Source organism: Acomys russatus, chromosome X (assembly GCF_903995435.1).
Source record: "Acomys russatus chromosome X, mAcoRus1.1, whole genome shotgun sequence".
Classification (NCBI taxonomy): domain Eukaryota; kingdom Metazoa; phylum Chordata; class Mammalia; order Rodentia; family Muridae; genus Acomys; species Acomys russatus.
The window spans coordinates 117459335-117481854 of record NC_067169.1 but is presented as its reverse complement, the minus strand read 5'-3'; positions in this window follow the sequence as shown (position 1 = coordinate 117481854).

The window sequence follows — 22520 nt, the reverse complement described above, 5'->3', positions numbered from 1 at the left end:
GTGATCACTTAGGGTCATTGTGCTCCACAATGAATCATTCAGGCAGGGCATTGTTCTCAGAGTCACAGTGCTTCAGAAATCACAACTCAGGCTAGCAACTGGTCTCAGAGTCACTGTGCTACAGATCTCAGAAGTGAAGCAAGCTTCTGGCCTCAGAGTCACTGTACTGCAGAAATCACAACACAGGCTACCAGCTGGATGCTGTGTCACTGTGCTCCAGAACTCATCATCCAGGCAGACCTCTGGGCATAGAGTCACTCAGATGCAGAAATCACAACCCAGACTGGCCTCTGGCCTCATTGTCACTGTGCTCCAGAATGAATAACTCAGGCAGGCAAGTGGTCAAAGAGTCACAGTGCTTCAGAAATCACAACTCTGGCTGGCAACTGGTCTCAGAGTCACTGTGTTCAGAACTAATCACTCAGGCTGGCCTCTGACCTCAGAGTTACTGGACTTCAGAAATCATCACTCAGGCTGGCTACTAGCCTCAGAATCACTGTGCACCTGAACACACAACCCAGACTGGCCACTGGCCTCAGAGGCACTGTGCTCCATAATGTCGCATTCTGGCTGACCTCCTGGTTTGAGTCACTGTCCACTAGAAATTAGAACTCAGACAGGCAAGTAGTTTCAGAGTCTTGGTACTCATCACTCAGGTGGGCCTCTGATCTCAGTGTAATAGTACTCCAGAAATCACAACACAGGCTTCCGGCAGGATGCAGAGTCACTGTGCTTCCGAACTTATCACCCAGGCTGGCCACTGGCCTCAGAGTCACTGTACTCTAGAAATCACAACTCAGGCTGATCACTTTCCTCAAAATCACTGGGATCCACAAAATATATTTCAGGCTGGCCACTGGCCTCAGAGTCACTGAGCTCCAGAAATCATAACCCAGGTTAGCCACTGGACTCAGAGTCACTGTGATCCAGAAAACATAATTCATGGTTGGCCTCTGTTCCCTGAGTCTCTTTACTCCAGATACCACAGCTGAGGCTGGACACTGTCCTCAAAGTCACTGTGTTCCAGAAAACATAATTCAGGCTGGCCATCGTCCTGAGAGTCACTCTACTCCAGAACTTATAAACCTGGATGGCCTCTGGTCTCAGAGTCTCTATGACCCAGAACTACCAAGTCAGCCTGGTTTCAGGCCTCAGACACACTGTGCTCCAGAAGTCATCACTCTGGCTGGCCTCTAGCCTCAGAGTCACTGTCTTCTAATAATCAAAACCCAGCCTGGCCACTGGACATAGAATCACCGTGCTCCAGAAATCACAACCCAGGAGGAATGCTGAATTCATCACTAAGGATGGCCTTTGGCCTCAGAGTAATTGTCTTTGAGAACACTTAAGCCAGGATGTCTGCTGGCTTCTAGCTGAGGCTTTGTACTTCAGAATTCACAACTCATGCTTGCCACAGTCCTGAGGGTCACTGTGCTCCAGATCGAATCATTCAGGCAGGCCAGTGGTCTCAGAGTCACAGTGCTCCAGAAATCACAACTCAGGCTGGCAACTGACCTCAGAGTCATGTGTCAAGAACTAATCACTCAGGCTTGTCTCTGACCTCAGAGTTACTGGACTTCAGAAATCATTACTCAGGCTGGCCACTGCTCTCAGAGGCACTGTGGTACATAATGCAGCACTCTGGCTGGCCTTTTGGCTCAGAGTCACTGTGCCCTAGAAATCAGAACCCAAGCTGGCCACTGGCCTCAGAGTCACAGTACTCTAGAACTCATCACTAAACTGGCCGCTGGCCTCAGAGTAACTGTACTCCAGGAATCAAACCTCAAGTTGGTCACTAGCCTCAGATTCACTGTGATACAGAAAGCATGACTCAGGCTAACATCTGTTCCCAGAGTCTCTGTACTCCAGAAATAACAACCCAGTGTGGACACTGTCCTGAAAAATCACTGGGCTCCAGAAAACATAATTCAAGCCTGCCATTGTCTTGAGAGTCACAGTACTCCAGATCTCACAACCCTGGATGGCCTATGTCCTCAGAGTCATTTTGGTCCAGAACTAACAAGTCAGGCTTGCCTCGGGCCTCAGACACTCTGCTCCAGAACTCATCACTCTGTCTGGCCTCTGGCCTCGGAGTCACTGAGCTCAAGAAATCACAACCCACAATAGCCACTGTACCCAGAGACCCTCTGATCCAGAACTCAGACCTCAAGCTTGTTTCTAGCCATAGAGTCACTGTACTCCAGAAATCACAAACCAGACTGGTCTCTGGCATCAGAGTCAATGTGATCCATAATTCATAACTCAAGTTGGGCACTGGATACAGAGTCACTGAGGTCCAGAAATCCTCACTGACGCTGGATGCAGAATTCATCATATAAGATGGTCTCTGGCCTCAGAGTAATTGTCTTCAAAAACACACTCTCCAGTCTGGCTGCTTGCCTCTAGCCCAGGCTCATTGTACTCCAGAATTTACAACTCAGGTTGGCCACTGTCCTCAGAGTCACTGTGCTCCAGAACTTATCACTCATGTTGGTCATAACCCTGAGAGTCACTGAGTTCCAGAAAACATAATTCAGACTGACCACCGTTCCCAGAGTCTCTGTATTCTAGAAATCACAACTCATGCTCCATACTGCCCTAAAACATCAGTGTGCTCTAGAAAACACAATTCAGGCTGGCCACAGTCCTGAGACACACTGTACTCCAGAACCTACAAATCTGGATGTCCTCTGTCCTGAGAGTCACTTTGACTCAAAACTAACAAGTCAGGCTGGTCTCAGGCCTCACTCTGCTCTAGAACATATCACTCTGGCTAGCTTCTGGCCTCAAAGTCACTGTCCTCCAGAAATCAAAAACCCAGCCTGGCCACTGGACACAGAATCACTGTGCTCCAGAAATCACAACCCAGGTTGCATGCTGAATTCACCCCTTAGGCTGGACTCTAGCCTCAGAGTAATTGTCTTCGAGAATACATTAGCCAGGCTGGCTGCGAGCCTCTAGCTGAGGCTCATATTACTCCAGAATTCAAAATACATGCTTGTCATAGGCCTGAGAGTCACTGTGCTCTAGAATTCATAACTCAGGCTGGCCTCTGGCCTCAGAGTCACTCTACTCCAGAAATCACATCTCAGGTTGGTTAATAGCATCATAGTGACTGTGATCCAGAATACATAATTCAGGCTGGCCTCTGTTCCCAGAGCCTCTGTAATCTAGAATTTACAACCGTGACTGGATAATGTTCATAAAATCACTGTGCTTTAGAAATGATAGTTTAGGCTGGCCACTCTCCTGAGAGTCTCTGTACTCCAGAACTTACAAATCAAGGCAGTCTCTGGCCTCAGAGTCACTTTGATCTAGAACTAACAAGTCAGGCTGCTCTCAGGCCTCAGACAAACTCTGCTTCAGATCTCTTCACTCTGGCTAGCCTATCTTCAGAGTCACCGAGCTCCAAAAATAATAACCCAGGCTGGAGACTGGATAAAGAGACACTGTGCTCCACAGCTCAGAACTGAAGCTGGCTTCTGGCCTCTGAGTCATTGCACTCCAGAAATCAAAATACAGGTTGCCCGCAGGACGCAGAGTCACTGTGTGACCAAACTTAACATTCAGGCTGGCCTCTGCACACAGAGTCACTATCCTCCTATCATCACAACCCAGGATGGGCACTGTAGTCATCACTTAGGATGGTTTCTGGCCTCTGAGTAATTATCTTAGAGAACACACAAGCCAGGCTGTCTGCTAACCTCTAACGTAGGGCCCTGTTCTAGTATTCACAACTCAGGCTGGCCACTGTCCTCATAGTCACTGTGCGCAGAACTAATCATTCAGGATGGCCTCTGGCCTCAGAGTCAGTGTACTCCAGAAATCACAACTCAAGTTGGTAACTCGCCTAGTGTCACTGTAATCCAGAAAACATAATTCAGGCTGTTCTCTGTTCCCAGAGTCTCTGTACTCTAGAAATTTCACTCAGGCTGTACACTCTCCTCAAAATCACTGAGCTTCAGAAAACATACTTCAGGCTGGCCACAGTCCTGAGTGTCACTGCATTCCAGAACATATAAACCTTGATAGCCTCTGGCCTCAGTGTCACTATGATGCAGAACTAACAAGTCAGGCTGGTCTCAGGCCTCAGACACATTCTGCTCTAGAACTAATCACTCTGTCTGGACTCTGGCCTCAGATTCACTTAGCTGCAGTAATCAGAACCCAGGTTAGCCTATGGCCTCAGAGTCACTGTCCTCCAGAAATCAAAACCCAGTCTGGCCACTGGACACAGAATCACTGTGCTCCAGAAATCACAACCCGCACTGGATGCTGAACTCACCCCTTAGGATGGTCTCTGGCCTCAGAGTAATTGTCTTTGAGAACACACCAGCCAGGACGGCTGCTGGTTTCTAGCCCAGGCAAATTTTACTCCAGAATTCACAACTCATGTTTGTCATAGGTCTCAGAGTCACTGTGCTCCAGAAATCACAACTCAGGCTGTCAATTGGCCTCAGTGTCACTGTGTCCAGAACTAATCACTCAGGATGAATTCTGACCTCAGAGTTACTGTTCTCTAGAAATCACAACTCAAGTTGGTTACTAGCCTCAAATTCACAGGGCTCCAGAAAACACAATTCAGGCTGGCCACCGCTGAGAGTCACTGTACTGCAGAACTCACAACCCAGGTAGGCCTCTGGCCTCAGATTCACTTTGATCTATAAATAACAAGGGAGGATGCTCTCAGGCCTCAGACACACTCTGCTCCAGATCTTATCACTCTGGCTAGCCTCTGGTCAGAATCACTGAGCTCCAAAAATAACAACCCAGGCTAGAGACTGGATACAGAGTCACTGTGCTCCACAGCTCAGAACTGAAGCTGGCTTCTGGCCTCTGAGGCATTGCACTCCAGAAATCACAATACAGGTTGCCCACAGGACATAGAGTCACTGTGTGACCAAACTTATCATTCAGGCTGGCCTCTGGACACAGAGTCACTATCCTCCTGTCATCACAACCCAGGCTGGGCACTGTACTCATCACATAGGATAGTCTCTGGCCTCTGAGTAATTTTCTTCGAGAACACACAAGCCAGGCTGGCTGCTGGCCATGAGCTGAGTCTCATTGTACTCCAGAAATCACAACTCAGGCTGGCAACTGGCCTTAGAGTCACTGTGATCCTAAAAATGTAATTCAGGCTGGCCTCTGTTCTCAGAATCTCTGTACTATAGAAATCACAACACAGGCTGCCATCTGGACGCTGTGTCACTATGGTCCAGAACACATCATCAAGGCTGACCTCTGGGCAAAGCACCACTCAGATCCTGAAAACACAACTCAGACAGGCCTCTGTCCTCATAATCACTGTGATCCAGAACTCTTCACTCAGGCTGACCACTGGCCTTAGGGTCATTGTGCTCCACAACGAATCATTCAGGCAGGCCATCGTTCTCAGAGTCACAGTGCTTCAGAAATCATAGCTCAGGCTAGCAACTGGTCTCAGAGTCACTGTGCTACAGATCTCAGAACTGAAGCTGGCTTCTGGCCTCAGATTCACTGTACTGCAGAAATCACAACACAGGCTACCAGCTGGACGCTGTGTCACTGTGCTCCAGAACTCATCATCCAGGTTGGCGTCTGGGCATAGAGTCAGTCAGATCCAGAAATCACAACCCAGACTGGCATCTGGCCTCATAGTCACTGTACTACAGAATGAAACACTCAGGCAGGTCATTGTTCTCAGAGTCATAGTGCTTTAGAAAACACAACACAGGCTGGACACTTAGGATGGTCTCTGGTCTCAGAGTCATTGTTATGGGAGAACACACAAGCCAGAATGGCTACTGGCCTGTAGCCAAGGCTCATTGTACTGCAGAATTCACAAGTCATGCTTGCCACTGGTCTGGGAGTCACTGTGCTCCACAGTGAATCACTTAGGCAGGCCATTATTCTCAGAGTCACAGTACTTCAGCAATCACAACTCAGGCTAGCAACTGGTCTCAGAGTCACTGTGTCCAGAACTAATCACTCAGGCTGGCTTCAGACCTCAGAGTAACTGGACTTCAGAAATCATCACTGAGGCTGGCCACTAGCCTCAGAATCACTGTGAACCTGAACACACAACCCAGACTGGCCTTTGGCCTCAGAGGCACTGTCCTCCATAATGTAGCATTCTGGCTGGCCTCTTGTTTGGAATCACTCCGGCAGGCAAGTGGATTCAGAATCTTGGTACACTAGAACTCATCACTCAGCATGGCCTCTGGTCTCAGTGTAATTGTACTCTAGAAATCACAACACAGGCATCTGGCAGGATGGAGAGTCACTGTGCTTCCGAACTATTCACCCAGGCTGGCCATTGGCCTCAGAGTCACTGTACTCTAGAAATCACAACTCAGGCTGGACACTGTCCTCAAAATCACTGGGATCCAGAAAATATATGACAGGCTGGCCACTGGCCTCACAGTCACTGAGTTACAGAAATCATAACCCAGGCTAGCCACTGGACTCAGAGTCACTGTGATCCAGAATTCAGAACTCAGGCTAGCCACAGGCTTCAGAGTCACTGAGCACCATAACTCATCCCTGAGGCTGGACACAGAATTCATCACTTAGTCCCTGGTTCCCAAGGAATTGTCTTAGAGAACAACAAGCCAGGCTGTCTGCTGGCCTCTAACCGAGGCTTCCTGTACTCTAGTATTCACAACTCAGGTTGGCCACTGTCCACAGAGTCACTGTGTGCAGAACTAATCATTCAGGATGGCCTCTGACCTCAGAATCAGTGTACTCCAGAAATCACAAGTCAAGTTGGTAACTAGCCTCAGAGTCACTGTGATCCATAAAACATAATTCAGGCTGGTCTCTGTTCCCAGAGTCTCTGTGCTCTAGAAATCACAACTCAGGCTGGACACTGTCCTCAAAATCACTGTGCTCCAGAAAATATAATTCAAGCTGGCCACTGTACTGAGGGTCACTGTACTCCAGAACTCAGAATGCAGGATGGCCTCTGGCCTCAGAGTGATCCAAAACTTACAACTCAGGCTGGTCTCAGGCCTTAGACTCATTCTGCTCCAGAACATATCACTCTGGCTTGTGTCTAGCCTCAGAGTCACTAAGCTCCAGAAATCACACCCAGACTAGCCACTGGCCTCAGAGTCACTGTGCTCCAGACCTCAGAAGTGAAGCTGGCTTTTGGCCTCAGAGTCACTGTAGTGCAGAACTCATAACACATGCTGGCCTGCCAGCTGGATGCTGTGTCACTGTGCTGCAGAACTCATCACCCAGGCTGGCCTCTGAGTATAGAGTCACTCAGATCTAGAACTCACAACCCAGACTGGCCTCTGGCCTCATTGTCACTGTGCTCCAGAATGAATCACTCAGGCAGGCCATTGTTCTCAGAGTCACAGTGCTTCAGAAATCACAACTCAGGCTGGCAACTAGTCTCAGATTCACTGTGTCCAGAACTAATCACTCAGGCTGGCCTCTGACCTCAGAGTAACTGGACTTCAGAAATCATCACTCAGGCTGGCCATTAGCCTCAGAATCACTGTGCACCTGAACACACAACCCAGACTGGCCATTGGCCTCAGAGGCACTGTCCTCCATAATGTAGCATTCTGGCTGGCCTCTTGGTTGGAATCACTCCGGCAGGCAAGTGGATTCAGAGTCTTGATACTTTAGAACTCATCACTTGGGCTGGCCTCTGGCCTCAGTGTAATAGTACTCCAGAAATCACAACACAGTCTTCCGGCAGGAATCAGAGTCTCTGTGTTTCCAAACTATTTACCCATGCTGGCCAGTGGCATCAGAGTCACTGTACTCTAGAAATCACAACTCAGGCTGGACACTGTCCTCAAAATCACTGGGCTCTACAAAATATATTACAGGTTGGCCACTGGCCTCAGAGTCACTGAGTTCCAGAAATCATAACCCAGGCTAGCCACTGGACTCAGAGTCACTGTGATCCAGAATTCAGAACTCAGGCTGGCCACTGGCTTCAGAGTCACTGAGCACCATAACTCATCACTGAGTTTCTACGCAGAATTCATCACTTAGTCCCTGGTTCCCAAGAAATTGTCTTAGAGAACACACAAGCCAGGCTGTCTGCTGGTCTCTAATGAGGTTCCCTGTACTCTAGTATTTACAACTCAGGTTGGCCACTGTCCACAGAGTCACTGTGTGCAGAACTAATCATTCAGGATGGCCTCCAGAAATCACAAGTCAAGTTGGTAACTAGCCTCAGAGTCACTGTGATCCATAAAACATAATTCAGGCTGGTCTCTGTTCCCAGAGTCTCTGTGCTCTAGAAATCACAACTCAGGCTCGACACTGTCCTCAAAATCACTGGGCTTCACAACACATAATTCGGGCTGGACACAGTCCTGAGAATCAGTGTGCTCCAGAACTTAAAAACCTGGACGGCCTCTGGCCACAGAGTCACTTTGACCCAGAGCTAACAAGTCACGCTTGTCTCAGGCCTCAGACACAGTCTGCCCCAGAACACATAACTCTGTCTGGCCTCTGGCCTCAGACTCACTGAGCTCCAGATCACAACTGAGGCTGGAGACTGTACTCAGTGTCACTGTGCTCCAGAACTCAGAACTCAATCTTACTTCTGGCTTCAGAGTTATTGTGCTTCAGAAATCACAAGCCAGTCTAATCATGGACTCAGAATCACTGTGCTCCAGAACTCAGAACTCATGCTAGCTTCTGGCTTCAGAGTCAGTGTACTCCAGAAATCACACACAAGCTTCCAGCTGGATGCAGAATCACTGTACTACAGAACTTGTCACCCTGGCTGGCCTCTACGCATGAGTCAGTGTACTCCAGAAATCACAACCCTGTCTGGATTGTGAATTTATCACTTAGGATGGTCGCTGGACTCAGAGTAACTGTTTTTGAGAACACACAAGCCAGGCTGGCTGCTGGCCTCTAGCTGAGGCTCATTGTACTCCAGAATTCACAACTCAGGCTGGCCATGGGCCTCAGAGTCCCTGTGATCCAGAACATATCATTCAGGCAGGGCAGTGGTCTAAGTGTCACTGTACTCCAGAAATCACAACTCAGGCTGGCAAGTGGCCTCAGAGTCAATGTGTCTAGAACTAATCACTCAGGCTTGCCTCTGACCTCAGAGTTATTGGACTCCAGAAATCATAACTCAGGCTGGCCACTGTCCTGAGAATCACTTTACTCCAGAACTCACAACCTGGGTTTGCCTCTGGCCTCAGAGTCACTTTGAGTCAGAACTAACAACCCAGGCTGGTCTCAGGCATAAGATTCATTCTGCTCTAGAACCCATCACTCTGGCATTAGAGTAACTGTACTCTAGAAATCACAGCCCAGGCTGGATGCTGTGCTCGAGAACTCATGAATTAGGATGGTCTCTGGCCTCAGAGTCATTTTGATCCAGACCTAACAACTCAGGCTTGTCTCAGGCATCAGATTCACTCTGCTCCAGAACTCATCACTCTGCCTGGGTTCTGGCCTCAGAGTCACTTTCCTGTAGAAATCATAACCCAGGCTGCTCACTGACCTCAGAGTCACTGTGCTCCAGAATTCATCATTCAGGCTGGCTTCTGGCCTCAGAATCACTGTGCCCCAGAACACACAACTCAGGCTGGCCCCTGGCCTCAGAGGCACTGCGTCCCATAATACAGCATTCTGGCTGGCCTCTTGGCTCAGAGTAACTGTGCCCTAGATATCAGAACTCAGAGGGGGCAACTGGCATCAGAGTCACGGTACCCTAGAAGTCATCAGTCTGGTTGGCCTCTGGCCTCAGAGTAGCTCTACCCCATAAATCAGAACTCAGGTTGATTACTAGCTCAGATTCACAGTGGTCCAGAAAACATAATTCAGACTGGCCACTGTCCTGAGAGTCACTGTACTCCAGAACTCACAACCCAAGTCGGCCTCTGCCCTCAGAGTCACTTTGATCTAAAACTAACAAGTTAGGCTGCTCTCAGTCCTCAGACACACTCTGCTCCAGATCTCATCACTCTGGTTAGACTATGATCAGAGTCACTGACTTCCAAAAATAACAACCCAGGCTAGAGACTGGATACAGATGACAGATGTAGGAACCAGGCCCGACTGGGCTGCCTGCCTGTCTTGCTGTTTCATGTCTTGTTTCTAGCAGCTTCCATGTCTGTGTTTATCTTGGTTAGCTAGTCGTGTTTACTGCTCTCAGAATGCGCCCCTCCCTTCCTCGAGACTTTTCCTCCTGTGTGCGATTACCTCTTGAGGGATTTGACCTGGGAGGAGGATTCCTGTTTTGCTGCCTATAACAAGGCTCTTTGGAACTCTGGGAGGATCGAAATAATAAAACAGCTGCTGCGGCTGCTGCTGTGGCTGCTGCTCTCTTAGCATGAAGGACCCGCTGTGTTATTGTGTGTGTGTGTGTGTGTGTGTGTGTGTGTGTGTGTGTGTGTGCATGAGTTAAATCCACAGTCCCTCACCCTCGACTCAGTACTGCGGTGGCACAGGTGTCACAAGTGAAGGTTCCACCGAGATCAGGGAAAGAAGGGAGGAAGCTGACGGATCGCCCAGGGAAGCTGGCCAGTGCCTCAGGGAGGTAGGAAATGGGCATATTGGAAACAGGTGCTGCAGGTTCGTCCATGGTTTTGGTGGACTAGTGATTAAGGTGCCAGGAAAATAGGTGTCGTAGGTTCTGGTGGATCAAGTATTGAGATTGTTAGAGGATCAAGGCACTGGGATTAAGTATGAGAGTGTTAAAGATTTTGTAAAAACAATAGAATTGAGTAGTCATTGGTTTATAGTATCAAGAGAGCTAAATATCCAAGAATTGGGATCAGGTGAAGTCTGATTTCCAAAGGACTTTATGTAATGAAGGGTCCAACAGTGTTCCTATCGCTACCTTTTCGTTATGGCGTCTCATTAGAGATGCACTTAGGAATGAAGATGAGAAAATAAGAGAGCAGCTAGGAAGTTTGGAACTTGCCCTAAATGAAGCGCAGGAGGAACAATCTATAAAATCTTTGGCCCCGTCTGAGATTGCCTCTGATATATCTTCTAATTCTGAGGAGGAAGAGGCAACTTTAACCTCTGAGATACAGGCCCTAAAGAAGTTGAAGGAGTGTAAGATTAAAGGAAAAGAAACTAGAGGAGAGCGGTCTCCGGTGTTTAACCCAGATTATCAAAGTCTTCTGCTCCCTCTCGGGGAGTAGTCTTTCCAGTAGTTGAAGTGCCTCATCCAACTAACCCAGGGCAAATGCAGAGACAGCATGAAGCCCTCCAGTTTAAAGACATAAAACAGCTTAAGGAGGCAGTTATGGCCTATGGTCCACATGCCCCTTTTGCGATTGCTGTTTTTGAATCCTTCACCAGATAATTCTTAACACCTAGTGATTGTAACAAATGTGTGGGACAGTCCTCAGTGGGGGTGATTATTTGCTTTGGCACAGTGATTATCAAGAACAGTGTATTCAGACTGCTGCACGTGATGTGGCAGCTAGGGTTCCACAGAGAAATGTGGATATGCTAGCAGGCATGGGTTTGTATACTGAACTTAGTGCCAAGATACAATATGACCCAGCTGTGTATGCGCAGATTGCAACTTGAGCCACAAGGGCTTGGAAATCCTTGCCTAATAAGGGGGCAGGAGAACAGCTGTCTAAAGTGGTCCAGGGACCCTCAGAGCCCTTCCAGGAATTTGTTGATCACCTTATGCAATTGGCAGGAAGGATTTTTGGAGATGTGGAAGGAGCCATGCCTATTATTAAACAATTGGCCTTTGAAAATGCTAATAAACATTGTCAGGAAGCCTTTCAGCCTTATAAATATAAAAGTGTGAATGACTATCTGAAAATTTGCCAAAGTATAGATACTACTCACATAATGGGACGAGTAATAGTTTCTGCTGTTCAGGGAGAGTCACCTTCTGGGGAAGTCCAGCCAAAAACATGTTTCAGATGTGCCCAGACAGGACACTTTAAGAGAGAATGTACTCAAAGGGAGACTGGACAAGCTCAAGATAGAGTTGATCATACTAAGCCAGGTTTATGTCCTTGTTGCCAACGAGGGTATCATTGGGGAAACAAGTGCCTCTCAAAGACAGATAGGCAAGGGAGGCATTGCAGGGAAATGAGCCACGGGGTCTGCTCCAGGCCCCATCGAGACAGGTGTGTGGAGCCTTGCAGACACCTGCCCTTCAAGTGATTCAACCTGTATGCCAATAGGTCTGAGAAGACCAGTATGGCCATATTTGACTAATGGCAGCCTGGGCAGGGCTGCTATGCCTGAGGATCTGGAAAGGAGTAAAAATATCATGTTCAGCTATCTGCGCTGTAGCTTTCCTTGTTGTTGTTACTAATGACTCCCTTGAGGGGGAGACTTTAAATTGTTCCCTGCAGGTTTGCCATCTAAGAAGTTGCTGGAATGATGGGTAAGACCATGGAGGTACCTATCAACCTAAGACAGGAGGGTTTTGAAGTACAAAGCCTTTCTGATGATGGGTAAGATAGTAAACCAATGTCCTGGTAACCTAAGACAGGAGCTCATTTGTATTTTATATAAAGGAGGGACCTGTAGGAACCAGGCCCGACTGGGCTGCCTGCCTGTCTTGCTGTTTCATGCCCTGTTTCTAGCAGTTTCCACGTCTGTGTTTATCTTGGTTATCTAGTCGTGTTTACTGCTCTGAGAACACACCCCTCCCTTCCTCAAGACTTTTCTTCCTGTGTGCGATTACCTCTTGAGGGATTTGACCTGGGAGGAGGATTCCTGTTTTGCTGCCTATAACAAGGCTCTTTGGAACTCTGGGAGGATCGAGAATAATAAAAGCGCTGCTGCTGCTGCTGCTGTGGCTGCTGCTCTCTTAGCATGAAGGACCTGCTATGTTTGTGTGTGTGTGTGTGTGTGTGTGTGTGTATGTGTGTGTGTGTGTGTTTGCTTGCATGAGTTAAATCCGCAGTCCTTCGCCCTCGACTCGGTACCGCAGTGGCGTGGGCATCACATACAAAGACACTGTGCTCCACAGCTCAGAACTTAAGCTGGCTTCTGCTTCTGAGTCACTACACTCCAGAAATCACAACACAGGTTGCCCACAGGAAACAGAGTCACTGTACTCCCAAACTCATCACTGAGGCTAGCCTCTGGAAACAGAGCCACTATGCTCCTGTCATCACAACCCAGGCTAGGCACTGAACTCATCATTTAGAATGGTCTCTGGCCTCTGAGTAATTGTCTTCGAGAACACACAAGCCAGGCTGCCTGGTGGCTTTTAGCCAGGTTTCATTGTACTCCAGAAATCACAACTCAGGCTGGCACTGGCCAGAGAGTCACTATGATCCCAAAAATGTAATTTAGGCTGGCCTCTGTTCTCAAAGTCTCTGTACTATAGAAATCACAACCCAGGCTGTACACTATCTTCAAAATCACTGTGCTTCAGAAAACATAAATCAGGCTGGCCACTGTCCTGAGAGACACTGTACTCGAGAAGTTACAACCTAGTATGGCCTCTGGCCTCAGAGTCACTTTGACCCAGAACTAGCAACTCAGGCTGGTCTCAGGCCTCAGACACACTCTGCCCCAGAACTCATCACTCTGGCTGGCCTCTGGCCTAAGAGTCACTTAGCTTCAGTAATTACAACCCAGGCTAGCCTATGGCCTCAGAGTCACTGTCCTCCAGAAATCAAAACCCAGCCTGGCCCGGGACACAGAATCACTGTGCTCCAGAAATCACAATGCAGACTGGATGCTGAATTCATCCCTTAGGATGGTCTCTGGGCTCAGAGTAATTGTCTTCGAGAACACACTAGCCAGGCTGGCTGCTGGCCTCTAGCTGAGGCTCTTTTGACTCCAGAATTCACAACTCATGCTTGTCACAGGCCTCAGAGTCACTGAGCTCCAGAACGAATCACTCAGACAATCCAGTGGTCTCAGAGTCACAGTGCTCCAGAAATAACAACTCAGGCTGGCAACTGGCCTCAGAGTCACTGTGTCCAGAACTAATCACTCAGGCCTCAGAGTCCATGTACTCCAGAAATCACAGCACAAACTGCCCACTGGATACAGAGTCATTGCGGTATAGAACTCATCCATGAGGCTGGCCTCTGACCTCAAAGTCACTGCCCTCCAGATATAACAACTCACACTGGCCTCTGGCCTCAGAGACACTTATCTCAGGAAATCACAACCCAGGCTGGCCAGTGGCTTAAGCGTCACTGAGCTCCAGAACTCATCACTCAGGCTGGATGCAGAACTCATCACTTAGGATGTTCTCTGGCCTCAGAGTAACTGTCTTCGAGAACATTCAATCCAGGCTGTCTGTTGGCCTCTAACCGAGGCTCATTGTATTCCAGAATTCACAACTCAGGCTGGCAAGTAGCCTCAGAGTAACGTCGTCCAGAACCAATCACTCAGGCTGGCCTCTGATCCCAGAGTTACTGGACTTCAGAAATCATAACTCAGGCTGGCCACTGGCCTCAGAATCATTGCGCACCTGAACACACAACACAGACTGGCCATTGGCCTCAGAGGCACTGTGCTCCATAATGCAGCATTCTGGCTGGCCTCTTGGTTCAGAGTCACTGTGTCCTAGAAATCAGAACCCAAGTGGCAACTAGCCTCAGATAAATGGTACTCTAGAACTCAACACTAAAGTTGGCCTCTGGCCTCAGAGTAACTGTATTCCAGAAATCACAACCCAGGCTGGACACTGGCCTCAGATTCACTGTGCTCCAGAACTCATCAATTAGGATGATCTCTGGCCTCAGAGTCACTTTGATTCAGAAGTAACAACTCAGGCTGGTCTCAGGCATCAGATTTACTCTGTTCCAGAACTCATCACTCCGGCTGGCCTATAGCCTCAGAGTCACTGAGATCCAGAACTCAGAACTCAAGCTTGCTTCTGACCACAGAGACACTGTATTCCGGAAATCACTACTAAGGCTAGTCACTGCACCAAGAGTCACAGTGCTCCAGAACTCATCACCCAGGCTGGGCTCTGGCCTCATAGTCACTTTCCCCTAGAAATCACAACCCAGTCTGCTCACTGACCTCAGTCACTGTGTTCCAGAACTCATCATTCAGGCTGGCTTCTTGCCTCAGAATCACTGTGCCCCAGAACACACAACTCAGGCTGGCCTCTTGTCTCAGAGTCACTGTGCCCTAGAAATCAAAATTCAGAGGGGCAACTGACATCAGAGTCATGGTACCCTAGAAATCATCAGTCTGGTTGGACTCTGGCCTCAGAGTAGCTGTACCCCATAAATCAGAACTCAGGTTGATCACTAGGCTAAGATTCACAGTGGTCCAGAAAACATAATTCAGGCTGGCCTCTGTTCCCAGAGTCACTGTCTGTGGAAATCACAACCCAGGCTGGACACTGTCCATGAACTCACTGCTCCAGAAAACATAATTCAGACTGGCCACTGTCCTGAGAGTCACTGTACTCCAGAACTCACAACCCAATGCAGTCTTTGGCCTCAGAGTCACTGTGATCTAGAAATAACAAGTCAGGCTGCTCTCAGTCCTCAGACACACTCTGCTCCAGATCTCATCACTCTGGCTAGCCTATGGTCAGAGTCACTGAGCTTTAAAAATGATGGAGACTGGGTACAGAGACACTGTGCTCCACAGCTCAGAACTCAAGCTGGTTTCTGGCCTCTGAGTCACTGCACTCCAGAAATCTAAACACAGGTTGCCTGCAGGATGCAGAGTCACTGTGCTCCCGAACTCATCACTCATGCTGGCCTCTGGACACAGAGTCACTATCCTCCTGTCATCACAACCCAGGCTGGATACTGAACTCATCACTTAGGATGGTTTCTGGCCTCTGAGTAATTGTCTTCGAGAACACAGAAGGCAGGCTGGCTGCTGGCCTCAAGCCGAGTCTCATTGTACTCCAGAAATTACAAGCCAGGCTGGACACTGTCCTCAAAATCACCGTGCTCCAGAAAACATAAATCAGGCTGGCCACAGTCCTGAGAGACACTGTACTCCAGAAGTTACAACGCAGTATGGCCTCTGGCCTCAGAGTCACTTTGACCCAGAATTCACAACTCAGGCTGGTCTCAGGCCTCAAACAAACTCTACTCCAGAACTCATCACTCTGCATGGCCGCTGGCCTCAGAGTTTCTGAGCTCCAGAAATCAAAACCCAGACTAAAGACTGGACACAATGTCACTGTGATCCAAAAACTATAATTCAGGCTGGCATCTCTTCCCAGAGTCTCTGTACTGTAGAAATCACAACCCAGGCTGGACACTATCCATAAAATCACTGTGCTCCAGAAAACAATTCAGGCTGGTCACTGTCCTGAGAGTCACTTTACTCCAGAACTCACAAACTTCTAGGGCCTCTGGCCTCAGAGTCACGTTGATCCAGAATTAACAAGTTAGGCTGGTCTCAGGCCTCAAACTTATTCTTCCAAACCCATCACTCGTGTTGGCCTCTGGATTCAGAGTCGCAGAGCTCCAGAAATCATAACCCAGGCTAGCCACTGGACTGAGAGTCACTGTGATCCAGATTCACAGCTCAGGCTGGACACTGAATACAGAGTCACTGAGCTCAAGAACTCATCACTGAGGCTGGAAGCAGAATTCATCACTTAGGATGAATTGTCTTCTAGAACATACTAGCCAGGCCTGTTGCTGGCCTCTAGCCCAGGCTCAATGTACTCCAGAATTCACAACTCAGGTTGTCCACTGGCCTGAGAGTCACTGTGGTCCAGAATGAATCACTCAGTCAGGACAGTGGTCTCAGAGTCACTGTGCTTCAGAAATCAGAACACAGGCTGGCAACTGGCCTCAGAATTGCTGTGTCAAGAACTAATCACTCAGGATGTCCTCTGAACTCAGAGTCACTGGACTCCAGAAATGATAACTCAGGCTAGCCACTGGCCTCAAAATCACTGCCCCAGAACACACAGCTCAGGCTGTTCTCTGGCCTCAGAAGCACTGTGCTCCATAATGCAGCATTCTGGCTGGCCTCTTGGCTCAGAGTCACTGTGCCCTAGAATTAAAACTCAGGCTGGCAACTGGCCTCAGAGTCACGGTACTCTAGAACTTATCACTCTGGCTGGCCTCTGGCTTCAGAGTAATTGTACTCCAGAAATTACAACACAGGCTTCTGGCAGGATGCAGAATCACTGTGCTCTAGAACTCATCACATAGGCTGGCCACTGGCCACAGAGTCACATAGATCCCCAAATCACAAACCAGTCTGTCTTCTGTCCTCAGAGTCACTGTGCTCCAGAAGTTATCACTCAAGCTGGCCTCTGGCCTCAGAGTCACTGTACTCCATAAATCACAACTCAAATTGGTCACTAGCCTCAGAATTACTGTGATCCAGAAAACATAGTTCAGGCTGGCCTCTTTTCCCGGAGTCTCTGTACTCTAGAAATCACTACTCAGACTGGACACTGTCCTCAAAATCACTGGGTTCCAGAAAACATAATTCAGGCTGGCCACTGTCCTGAGAGTCACTGTACTCCAGAACTTACAAACCTGGATGGCCTCTGGCCTCTGAGTCACTTTGACCCAGAACTAACCAGTCAGGCTGGTCTCAGTCCTCAGATAAATTCTGCTCCAGAACTCATCACTCTGTCTGGCCTCTTGCTGCAGAGTCACTTTGATCCAGAACTTTCAACTCAGGCTAGTCTCTCCTTCAGATTTACTCTGCTCCAGAAATCATCACTCTGGCTGTTCTCTGGCCTCAGAGGCACTGAGCTCCAGAACTCAGATCTCAATCTTACTTCTGGCTTCAGAGTTACTGCGCTCCAGAAATCACAAGCCAGTCTAGTCATAGACTCAGAATCACTGTGCTCCAGAACTCAAAACTCATGCTGGCTTCTGGCTTCAGAGTCACTGTACTCCAGAAATCACAACACAAGCTTCCAGCTGGATGCAGAATCACTGTACTACAGAACTCGTCACCCAGGCTGGCCTCTGGGCACAGAATCACTGTACTCCAGGAATCGCAACCCAGTCTTGATGGTGAACTTATCACTTAGGGTGGTCTCTGGCCTCCGAGTAATTGTCTTTGAGATAACACAAGCCAGGCTGGCTGCTGGCCTTTAGCTGAGGCTCATTGTACTCCAGAATTCACAACTCAGGCTGGCCACAGGCCTCAGAGTTACTGTGCTCCACAACTTATCACTCAGGCTGGCCTCTGGCCTCAGAGTCACTGTACTCAAGAAATCACAACTCAAGTTGGTCACTAGCCTAAGAGTCACTCTGCTCCAGAACTCACATCTCAAACTGGCATCTGGCCAAAGAGTCTCTGTGTTCCAAAACTCGCAATTCAGGCTGGCCTCTGGCTTCAGCTTCACTGTGCTCCAGAACTTGTGACTCAGGCTCACCATTGGCCTCAGACTCACTGTGCTCCAGAACTCATTATTCATGCTGTTTCTGGCCTCAGAATAACTGAGCTCTAGAAATCACAACCCAACTGGCCAGTGGCCTCAGAATCACCGTGCTCCAGATCTAATCACTTAGGTGGGCCTTGGCATCAGAGTCACTGTACCCAGAACTCATCACTCAGGTTGGCCTTTGGACTTAGAATCACTGTTCTCCATAACTCACAACTCAGGCTGGCCTCTGGCTTGAGAGTCTGTGTTCCAGAACTCATCACTTAGGCTGGCCCTGGCCTCAGGGACACTGAGCTCCAGAAATCAAAATCCAGGCTGACTTCTGTCCTCAGAATCAATGTGCTCTAGAACTCACAACTCAAGCTGACATGTGGCCTCAGAGTCACTGTGCACAAGAACTCACACCTCATGCTGGCTTCTGGCCTCAGATTCACTGAGCACCAGATATCACAACACAGGTCGGCCAGTGGCCTTAGAGTCACTGTGCTCCAGAATTGACAACTCAGGCTGGTCTCTGGCTTGAGTGACACTGTGCTCCAGAATGTGTCACTCAGGGGGCCCCTGGACTCAGACTCACTGTACTCCAGAACTCATTATTCAAGCTGGCCTCTGGCTGCAGGATCACTGAGCTCCAGAAATCACAACACAGTCTGGCCTCTGGCCTCAGAGTCACTGTACTCCAGAATGCATCACTCAGGCTGGCCACTTACTTCAGAATCATTGTGCTCCAGAAAACATAATCCAGGTTGGTCTGTGGGCTCAGAGTCACTGTGCTCCCAAATTCCCAATTCACGCTGGCCTTTAGCTTCAGAGTCACAGTACTCCATAACTTACAACTCAGGCTAATCTCTGGCCAAGACTCACTCTGCTCCAGAACTCATCACTCAGGGTGGACTATGGCCTCAAGTCACTGAGGTCCAGAAACCACAACCCAGTCTGGTTAGTGGCCTCAGAGTCATGGTGCTCCAAATTCCACAACTATGGCTGGTCCCTGGCCTCAGAGCCACTGTGCTCCAGAAATGATAACCCATGCTGGCCTCTGGCCTCAGAGTCACTGTGCTCCAGAACTCAAAACTGAGCCTGGCCAGTGGCCTCAAAGTCATTGTGCTCCAGAACACATCACTCAGGCTGGCCACTGACATCAGTGTCATTGAGTTCCAGAAAGCATCACTCAGGCTGGACTCTGGTCTCAGAATCACTCTCATCCAGAAATCGTAACTCAGACTGGCCTCTGATCTGAGAGTCACTGTACTGCAGAACTCATCACTCAGGCTGGCCTCTGGCATCAGAGTCACTGTGCTCTAGAACTCATCACTCAGGCTGGCCTCTGGTCTCAGAGTCACTGTACTCCAGAAATAAAAACCTAGGCTGCCCTCTTGTCTCAGAGTCACTGTTCTACAGAACTCACAACTCAGGCAGGCCACTATCCTCAGAGTCTCTGTACTCTGGAGTACACAACCCAGGCTGGCCTCTCACCTCAGAGTCACTGTGCTCTAGAAATATCATCTCAAGATGGCCTCTGGCCTCAGAGTCACTGTGCTTCAGAAATAACAACATGGGCTGGCCTCTGGCCTTAGAGTCATTGTACTCCAGAATCCATCACTGAGGATGGCATGTGGTCTTAGAGTCACTGTGTGACAAATCTTTTCACTCAGGCTGGGCGCTGGCCTCTGAGTAACTATACTCCATAACTCACAACTCAGGCTAGCTGTTAGCCTCAGAATCACTGTGTCCAGAACTAAAAACTCTGGCTGGCCTCTGGTCTCAGAGCCATTGGGCTCCAGAATTCATCACTCAGGTTAGACTCTGGCCTCAGAGTCAATGTACTCTAGAAATGATAACTCAAGCTGGCCTCTGGACTCAGAGTCACTGTGCTCCAGAACTCAAAACTCAGCCTGGCCACTGGCTTCAGAGTCACTCTGCTCCAGAACACATCACTCAGGCTGGCCACTGGCATCTATGTTACTGAGTTCCAGAAAGCATTACTCAGGCTGGCCTCTGGTCTCAGAGTCACTATCGTCCAGAATTCACAACTCAGGCTGGTCTCTGGCCTGAGTCACTGTAGTACCAAACTCATCACTCAGGCTGGCCTATGACTTCAGAGTCGCTGTTCTCCAGAACAGATCAATCATGCTGGCCTCTGGTCTCAGAGTCACTGAGCTTCATAAATCACAACCCAAGTTGTCCTCTTGCCTCAGTGTCACTGTGCTCCAGAACTCACAACATAGGCAGGCCACTGGTCTCACAATCACTGTGCTCCACAACACATAACACTGGTTGGCCACTTGCCTCAGAGTCACTGTATTCTGGAATTCCCAACCTAGTCTGGCCTCTGGCTTCAGAGTCACTGTACTCAAGAACTAATACCTAAGGCGGGTCTGTGCCCTCAGATTCACTGTGCACCAGAACTTATCATTCTTGCTGGCCTCTGGCCTCAGAGTCACTGTGCTCCAGAACTCACAACTTAGGCTGGCCACTGGCCTCAGAGTCACTGTGCTCCAGAATTCATCACTCAGGTTGGAATCTGGCCTCAGAGTCATTGTCTTCCAAAACTCACAAGCCAGGCTGGCAGCAGACATCTAGCCCAGACTTATTGTACTCCTGAACTCACAAATCAGGCTGGACTCTTGCCTCAGAATCACTGAGTCCAGAATGCATTGCTCAGGCTGGCATCTGGTCTCAGAGTCCCTGTGCTCCAGAATTCATCACTCAGGTTGGAATCTGGCCTCAGAGTAACTGTACTCAAGAAATCACAACCCAGGATGGCCTCTGGCCTAAGAGTCACTTTGCTCCAGAATTCAAAACTCAGGCTGGCCACTGGTTTCAGGTCACTGTCCTCCAGTAGTTATCACTCAAGCAGGCATCTGGCCTCAAAGTCACTGTGTGCACATTTCACAACTCAGGCTGGCAATGGGCCTCAGACTCACTGTGCTTGTGAACTCATCACTCAGGCTGACCTCTGGAGTCAGAGTCAATTTGTGCCAGAACTCATCACTCAGTCTGGCCATTGGCCACAGTGTCACTGTTCTTCAGAACTCATCACTCAGGCTGGCCACTGGTTTCAGAGTCACTGTGCTCCAGAACTCACAACTCAGGCTGGCCACTGGCCTCAAAGTCACTGTGCTCCAGAACTCATCACTCCATCTCACCTCTGGTGTAATTGTCACTGAATTCCAGAAAGCATCACTGAGCCTGGCCTCTGGTCTCAGAGTCACTCTTGTCCAGAAATCACAACTCAGGCTGCCCTCTGCCTGAGAGTCACTGTACTCCAGAACTATTCACTGAGGCTGACTTCTGGCCTCAGAGACACTGTACTCCAGAATTCTTCACTCAGGCTGGCTTCTAGTCTCTGAGTCACTGTGCTCCAGAACATACAACTCAGGCTGGCCTCTAGACCAGACTCACTGTGCTTCAGACTCATCATTCAGGCTGGCCTCTGGCCTCAGAGTCACTGTGCTCCAGAACTCACAACACAGGCTGGCCACTGGGCCAGGGTCACTATGCTCCAGAACTCATCACTCAGTCTGGCTTCTGGTCTAAGAGTCTTTGTACTCCACTACTCACAGCCCATGTTGCCCTCTCACCTCAGTGTCACTGTGTTCCAGAAGTCCTAACTCAGGCAGGCCACTGGTCTCAGAGTCACTGTGCTCCAGGACATATAACTCTGCCTGGCCTCTGGCTTCAGAGTCACTGTGCTCTAGAACTAACATCTCAGGCTGGCCTGTGGCCTCAGACTCACTGTGCACCAGAACTCATCACTCATGCTGGCCTCTTGCCTCAGAATCACTGTGCTTCAGAAAGCATCACTCAGGCTGGCCGCAGGCCTCAGGCCTCAGAGTCATTATCTTCCAGAACTCACAAGCCAGGCTGACAACTGGCCTCTAACCCAGGCACATTGTACTCCAGAACTCACAACTCAGGCTGGCCTCTGGCCTCAGAGTTACTGACCTTCAGAACTCACAACTCAGGGTGGCCTCTGGCCTCAGACTCACTGTGCTCCCAAACTCAGAACTCAGACTGGCCTCTGGCCTCAGAGTCACTGTGTTCCAGAGCTCATCTCTCAGCCTTGCCTCTGGCATCAGAATCACTGTGCTCCACAACTCACAACTCAGGCTGACCACTGGCTTTAGGACCACTGTGTTCCAGAACTCCTCACTCAGGCTGGCTGCTGGCCAGTGTCACTGTTCTCCAGAATTCATCACTCAGGCTGGACACTGGTTTCAGAGTCTCTGTGCTCCAGAACTCACAACCCAGA